Here is an 8,317-nt window from a genome sequence, read left to right as displayed (position 1 = left end):
AGGGCGATGTGGCGAGTGGGCCTAACGGGGCGAGTTGGTGGGGCGACTTGGCGAGTGGTATTAGAGAGCCGACGTGGTGAGGCGACTCGGCGAGTTGGTTCGTTGAGATGACATGGTGAGCTGACTTGGCGAGTCGACCTGGCGAGCGAACTTAAAGAGTCGACTTGGCAACGTACTCGAGTCGACTTGGTGAGGCGACCTGGCGAGCGGGCTCAAAGAGTCAACATGGTGAGGCGACTCACGGTGAGGAGCTATCCTTGAGGCGACTTGGTGGGCCTACTTGATTAGTCGACTTGGTGAGCTGACCTGACGAGCTGACACGGTGAGCGGGCTTAAAGAGGCGACGGCTTGGTGGGGTAACTCGGCAAGCCAACTTATCGAGGCGAGATGGTGAGTCGACTTGGTGAGCTGACTTGGTGAGCGCACTTAAAGAGTCAACTTCGTGAGGTGACTCGGCGAGTTAGCCCGCTAATGCGACTTGGGCGGGCCGACCTGGCGAACGAACTTAAAGAGGCGACTTGGGCGGGCTGACCTGGTGAGCGAACTTAAAGAGTTGACTTGGCAACGTACTTGAACAACCAACTTGGTGAGCTGACATGGTGAGTGGGCTTAGAGAAGCAACTCGGCGGGGCGACTTGATGAACGGACTTAAAGGGTCGACTTGGCGGGTGACTCGATGAACGGACCTAAAGAGTTGACTTGGTGAGAGTACTTGGCGGGGTGAACTGATGAACGGACTTAAAGAGTCGACTTGGTGGGAGTACTTGGTGGGCCGACTTGATGAACGGACTTATAGAGTCGACTTGGTGAGAGTAGTTGTTCTGGCGACTTGATGAACGGACTTAAAGAGTCGGCTTGGCGGGGTGACTTGATGAAAGGACTTAAACAGTCGACTTGGTCGGGTGACTCGATGAACGAACTTAGAGGGTCGACTTTGCGGGGTGACTTGATGAACGGACCTAAAGAGTTGACTTGGTGAGAGTACTCGGTGGGGTGACCTGATGAACAGACTTAGAGAGTCGACTTGGTGAGATTCGACTTGGTGAGAGTCCTTGGTGGGCCGACCTGGTTGGGTGACTTCGTGAACTGACTTAAAGAGTCGACTTGGTGGGGTGACTTCATGAACGGACTTCAAGGGTCGACTTGGCGAGGTGACTTGATGAACGGTCCTAAAGAGTTGACTTGGTGAGAGTACTTGGTGTGGTGACTTGATGAAAAGACTTAAAGAGTCGAATTGGTGAGAGTACTTGGTGGGGTGACTTGATGAACGCACTTGAAGGGTCGACTTGGTGGGGTGACTTTATGAACGGACCTAAAGAGTTGACGTGGTGAGATTGCTTGGTGGGGTGACTTGATGAACATAGTTAAAGAGTCGACTTGGTGAGAGTAGTTGGTCGGGTGACTTGATGAACGCACTCGAAGAATCGACTTGGTTAGAGTACTTGGTGGGGTGACTTGATGAACGGACTTAAAGATTCGACTTGCTGGGCCGACCTGGCGGGGTGACTTGATGAACGGACTTAGAGAGTCGACTTGGTGAGAGTACTTGGTGACTTGGTGGGCCGACCTGGCCAGGTGACTTGATGAACAAACTTCAAGAGTCGACTTGGCGAGAGTACTCGGTGGGCTGACCTGGTCACGTGACTTGATGAACGGACTTAAAGAGTCGACTTGGTGGGCCGACTTGGCCGGGTGACTTGATGAACGAACTTAAAGAGTCGACTTGGTGGGCCGAACTAGCGGGGTGACTTGGTGAGAGTACTTGGTGGGCTGACCTGGCAGGGTGACTTGATGAACGAACTTAGAGAGTCGACTTTGTGAGAGTACTTGGTGGGTCGAACTGGCGGGGTGACTTGATGAACGAACTTAAAGAGTCGACCTGGTGAGAGAACTTGGTGGGCCGAGCTGGCGGGGTGAATTGATGAACGAACCTAAAGAGTCGACTTTGTGAGAGTACTTGGTGGGCCGACCTGGCGGGGTGAGTTGATGACCTAACTTAAAGGGTCGACTTGGTGAGAGTAGTTGGTGGGCCGACCTGGCGGGGCGACTTGATGAACGAACTTAAAGAGTCGACTTGGTGAGAGTACTCGGTGGGGTGACCTGATAAACAAACCTAAAGAGTCGACCTGGTGAGAGTACTTGGTGGGCCGACCTGGCGGGGTGACTTGGTGAGCAAACTTAAAGAGTCGACTTGGTGAGAGTAGTTGGTGGGCTGACCTGGCGGGGTGACTTGATGAACGAACTTAAAGAGTCGACCTGGTGGGCCGACTTGGCAGAGTGACTTCATGAGCGAACTTAAAGAGTCCACTTGGTGGGCCGACCTGGCGAGGTGACTTGATGAACGAACTTAAAGAGTCGACTTGGTGAGAGTAATTTGTGGGCTGACCTGGCGGGGTGACTTGATGAATGAACTTAAAGAGTCGACTTGGTGGGGTGACTTGATGAACGCACTTGAAGGGTCGACTTGGTGGGGTGAATCTATGAACGGACCTAAAGAGTTGACTTGGTGAGAGTACTTGGTGGGGTGACTGGATGAAAGGACTTAAAGAGTCAACTTGGTGAGAGTACTTGGTGGCTCGACTTTATGAGCAGACTTAAAGAGTCCACTTGGTGAGAGTGGGCCTAACGGGGCGATGTGGCGAGTGGGCCTAACGGGGCGAGTTGGTGGGGCGACTTGGCGAGTGGTATTAGAGAGCCGACGTGGTGAGGCGACTCGGCGAGTTGGTTCGTTGAGATGACATGGTGAGCTGACTTGGCGAGCGAACTTAAAGAGTCGACTTGGCAACGTACTCGAGTCGACTTGGTGAGACGACCTGGCGAGCGGGCTCAAAGAGTCAACATGGTGAGGCGACTCACGGTGAGGAGCTATCCTTGAGGCGACTTGGTGGGCCTACTTGATTAGTCGACTTGGTGAGCCGACCTGACGAGCTGACACGGTGAGCGGGCTTAAAGAGGCGACAGCTTGGTGGGGTAACTCGGCAAGCCAACTTATCGAGGCGAGATGGTGAGTCGACTTGGTGAGCGCACTTAAAGAGTCAACTTCGCGAGGTGACTCGGCGAGTTAGCCCGCTGATGCGACTTGGGCGGGCCGACCTGGCGAACGAACTTAAAGAGGCGACTTGGGCGGGCTGACCTGGTGAGCGAACTTAAAGAGTTGACTTGGCAACGTACTTGAACAACCGACTTGGTGAGCTGACATGGTGAGTGGGCTTAGAGAAGCAACTCGGCGGGGCGACTTGATGAACGGACTTAAAGGGTCGACTTGGCAGGGTGACTCGATGAACGGACCTAAAGAGTTTACTTGGTGAGAGTACTTGGCGGGGTGAACTGATGAACGGACTTAAAGAGTCGACTTGGTGGGAGTACTTGGTGGGCCGACTTGATGAACGGACCTAAAGAGTTGACTTGGTGAGAGTACTCGGTGGGGTGACCTGATGAACAGACTTAGAGAGTCGACTTGGTGAGAGTACTTGGTGGGCCGATCTGGCCGGGTGACTTGATGAACAAACTTAAAGAGTCGACTTGGTGAGAGTACTCGGTGGGCTGACCTGGTCACGTGACTTGATGAACGGACTTAAAGAGTCGACTTGGTGGGCCGACTTGGCCGGGTGACTTGATGAACGAACTTAAAGAGTCGACTTGGTGGGTCGAACTAGCGGGGTGACTTGGTGAGAGTACTTGGTGGGCTGACCTGGCAGGGTGACTTGATGAACGAACTTAGAGAGTCGACTTTGTGAGAGTACTTGGTGGGTCGAACTGGCAGGGTGACTTGATGAACGAACTTAAAGAGTCGACCTGGCGAGAGAACTTGGTGGGCCGAGCTGGCAGGGTGAATTGATGAACGAACCTAAAGAGTCGACTTTGTGAGAGTACTTGGTGGGCCGACCTGGCGGGGTGAGTTGATGACCGAACTTAAAGGGTCGACTTGGTGAGAGTAGTTGGTGGGCCGACCTGGCGGGGCGACTTGATTAACGAACCTAAAGAGTCGACTTGGTGAGAGTACTCGGTGGGGTGACCTGATGAACAAACCTAAAGAGTCGACCTGGTGAGAGTACTTGGTGGGCCGACCTGGCGGGGTGACTTGGTGAGCAAACTTAAAGAGTCGACTTGGTGAGAGTAGTTGGTGGGCTGACCTGGCGGGGTGACTTGATGAACGAACTTAAAGAGTCGACCTGGTGGGCCGACTTGGCAGAGTGACTTCATGAACGAACTTAAAGAGTCCACTTGGTGGGCCGACCTGGCGGGGTGACTTGATGAACGAACTTAAAGAGTCGACTTGGTGAGAGTAATTTGTGGGCTGACCTGGCGGGGTGGCTTGATGAGTGAACTTAAAGAGTCGACTTGGTGGGGTGACTTGATGAACGCACTTGAAGGGTCGACTTGGTGGGGTGACTCTACGAACGGACCTAAAGAGTTGACTTGGCGAGAGTACTTGGTGGGGTGACTCGATGAAAGGACTTAAAGAGTCGACTTGGTGAGAGTACTTGGTGGCTCGACTTTATGAGCAGACTTAAAGAGTCCACTTGGTGAGAGTGGGCCTAACAGGGCGATGTGGCGAGTGGGCCTAACGGGGCGAGTTGGTGGGGCGACTTGGCGAGTGGTATTAGAGAGCCGACGTGGTGAGGCGACTCGGCGAGTTGGTTCGTTGAGATGACATGGTGAGCTGACTTGGCGAGTCGACCTGGCGAGCGAACTTAAAGAGTCGACTTGGCAACGTACTCGAGTCGACTTGGTGAGGCGACCTGGCGAGCGGGCTCAAAGAGTCAACATGGTGAGGCGACTGATTGAGTCAACATGGTGAGGCGACTCACGGTGAGGAGCTATCCTTGAGGCGACTTGGTGGGCCTACTTGATTAGTCGACTTGGTGAGCCGACCTGACGAGCTGACACGGTGAGCGGGCTTAAAGAGGCGACGGCTTGGTGGGGTAACTCGGCAAGCCAACTTATCGAGGCGAGATGGTGAGTCGACTTGGTGAGCGCACTTAAAGAGTCAACTTCGCGAGGTGACTCGGCGAGTTAGCCCGCTGATGCGACTTGGGCGGGCCGACCTGGCGAACGAACTTAAAGAGGCGACTTGGGCGGGCTGACCTGGTGAGCGAACTTAAAGAGTTGACTTGGCAACGTACTTGAACAACCGACTTGGTGAGCTGACATGGTGAGTGGGCTTAGAGAAGCAACTCGGCGGGGCGACTTGATGAACGGACTTAAAGGGTCGACTTGGCGGGGTGACTCGATGAACGGACCTAAAGAGTTTACTTGGTGAGAGTACTTGGCGGGGTGAACTGATGAACGGACTTAAAGAGTCGACTTGGTGGGAGTACTTGCTGGGCCGACTTGATGAACGGACTTATAGAGTCGACTTGGTGAGAGTAGTTGTTCTGGCGACTTGATGAACGGACTTAAAGAGTCGGCTTGGCGGGGTGACTTGATGAAAGGACTTAAACAGTCGACTTGGTCGGGTGACTCGATGAACGAACTTAGAGGGTCGACTTTGCGGGGTGACTTGATGAACGGACCTAAAGAGTTGACTTGGTGAGAGTACTCGGTGGGGTGACCTGATGAACAGACTTAGAGAGTCGACTTGGTGAGAGTACTTGGTGGGCCGATCTGGCCGGGTGACTTGATGAACAAACTTAAAGAGTCGACTTGGTGAGAGTACTCGGTGGGCTGACCTGGTCACGTGACTTGATGAACGGACTTAAAGAGTCGACTTGGTGGGCCGACTTGGCCGGGTGACTTGATGAACGAACTTAAAGAGTCGACTTGGTGGGTCGAACTAGCGGGGTGACTTGGTGAGAGTACTTGGTGGGCTGACCTGGCAGGGTGACTTGATGAACGAACTTAGAGAGTCGACTTTGTGAGAGTACTTGGTGGGTCGAACTGGCAGGGTGACTTGATGAACGAACTTAAAGAGTCGACCTGGGGAGAGAACTTGGTGGGCCGAGCTGGCAGGGTGAATTGATGAACGAACCTAAAGAGTCGACTTTGTGAGAGTACTTGGTGGGCCGACCTGGCGGGGTGAGTTGATGACCGAACTTAAAGGGTCGACTTGGTGAGAGTAGTTGGTGGGCCGACCTGGCGGGGCGACTTGATTAACGAACCTAAAGAGTCGACTTGGTGAGAGTACTCGGTGGGGTGACCTGATGAACAAACCTAAAGAGTCGACCTGGTGAGAGTACTTGGTGGGCCGACCTGGCGGGGTGACTTGGTGAGCAAACTTAAAGAGTCGACTTGGTGAGAGTAGTTGGTGGGCTGACCTGGCGGGGTGACTTGATGAACGAACTTAAAGAGTCGACCTGGTGGGCTGACTTGGCAGAGTGACTTCATGAACGAACTTAAAGAGTCCACTTGGTGGGCCGACCTGGCGGGGTGACTTGATGAACGAACTTAAAGAGTCGACTTGGTGAGAGTAATTTGTGGGCTGACCTGGCGGGGTGGCTTGATGAGTGAACTTAAAGAGTCGACTTGGTGGGGTGACTTGATGAACGCACTTGAAGGGTCGACTTGGTGGGGTGACTCTACAAACGGACCTAAAGAGTTGACTTGGCGAGAGTACTTGGTGGGGTGACTCGATGAAAGGACTTAAAGAGTCGACTTGGTGAGAGTACTTGGTGGCTCGACTTTATGAGCAGACTTAAAGAGTCCACTTGGTGAGAGTGGGCCTAACAGGGCGATGTGGTGAGTGGGCCTAACGGGGCGAGTTGGTGGGGCGACTTGGCGAGTGGTATTAGAGAGCCGACGTGGTGAGGCGACTCGGCGAGTTGGTTCGTTGAGATGACATGGTGAGCTGACTTGGCGAGTCGACCTGGCGAGCGAACTTAAAGAGTCGAGTTGGCAACGTACTCGAGTCGACTTGGTGAGGCGACCTGGCGAGCGGGCTCAAAGAGTCAACATGGTGAGGCGACTCATTGAGTCAACATGGTGAGGCGACTCATGGTGAGGAGCTATCCTTGAGGCGACTTGGTGGGCCTACTTGATTAGTCGACTTGGTGAGCCGACCTGACGAGCTGACACGGTGAGCGGGCTTAAAGAGGCGACGACTTGGTGCGGTAACTCGGCAAGCCAACTTATCGAGGCGAGATGGACAGTCGACTTGGTGAGCGCACTTAAAGAGTCAACTTCGCGAGGTGACTCGGCGAGTTAGCCCGCTGATGCGACTTGGGCGGGCCGACCTGGCGAACGAACTTAAAGAGGCGACTTGGGCGGGCTGACCTGGTGAGCGAACTTAAAGAGTTGACTTGGCAACGTACTTGAACAACCGACTTGGTGAGCTGACATGGTGAGTGGGCTTAGAGAAGCAACTCGGCGGGGCAACTTGGCGAGCACACCTGCTGGGGCAAGGTGGTAAAACGACTATGTGATTCGACTTGGTGAGCTGACTTAGGGAGCTGAGTTGGTGAGCGAACTTAAGGGGTCGACTTGGTGAGGCAACCTGAATAGTCGACTCGGTGAGGTGACTTGGGGAGCCGACATGGTGAGCGGTCTTAAAGAAGAGGCGACCTGGTGGGGCAACCTGGTGAGGCGAGACGATAAGTCATCTTGGTTAGCCGGCTTGACGAGCTGTGAGTGGACTTAAAGAGTCAATTCTTGATTTGGCAAAGACCACATGGTTAGATGACTTGGTGAGCCGACCTGGCTAGCAAAATTGGCAAGCAAACTTATAGAATCGACTTGCTGTCCCCAGCCAGGATCGCACGCCTGGGTCGACCCAACTTGGGTCACCCGACTAGGTCAACCCATCTCCGTCGCCCCAGCCTCGGGCGACCCGACTGGGTCGCCAGAGTGGGTCGACGAGGGGAAAAAAAACAAAAAACAAAAAAAATCATGGGAGGCCCTGTACAGGGAAAAGCGCTAAATTTTGGGCATTACAAAAAGAAGAAAAAAAAAAACAAGTTACCCGCTTTTGGATCACGCACAAGTTTCAGTTCACGTATTGCCGAGCCGACTCGAGGCGTTACGCCTAGCTAGCCAGATTCGAGGTAGGCTAGCCGAAACGATCCGATTTGAGAATTTTCTTTATAAAAAGAGATCATGATAGGGCTCGTAAGGCAAAAAAGAATGAAATTTTGGGAGTTCAAAAAAAAACGTTACCCGGTTTTGGATCGCGCACAGGGCTCGGGTCACGTAGCATCGAGGTGCCCTGGGTGACATGATTCGAGCGAAAAGTCGACGGTGGCATGAGTCGTGCAAAAACATTGGAGGCCATTAAGGCTCGAGGCGCTTCGAGTCGAGGTTGCCGAGGCGGGTCGGGTTGAAAACTTTGGGCGTTAACCAAAAAGAAAAAGTTAACCGCTTTTGGATCATGTACACGGCTCGG

Source organism: Cupressus sempervirens, chromosome 1 (assembly GCF_028749045.1).
Source record: "Cupressus sempervirens isolate cs-2001-9-10 chromosome 1, ASM2874904v1, whole genome shotgun sequence".
In the NCBI taxonomy this organism is placed as follows: Eukaryota; Viridiplantae; Streptophyta; class Pinopsida; order Cupressales; family Cupressaceae; genus Cupressus; species Cupressus sempervirens.
Note: the sequence above shows the minus strand (reverse complement) of the source record.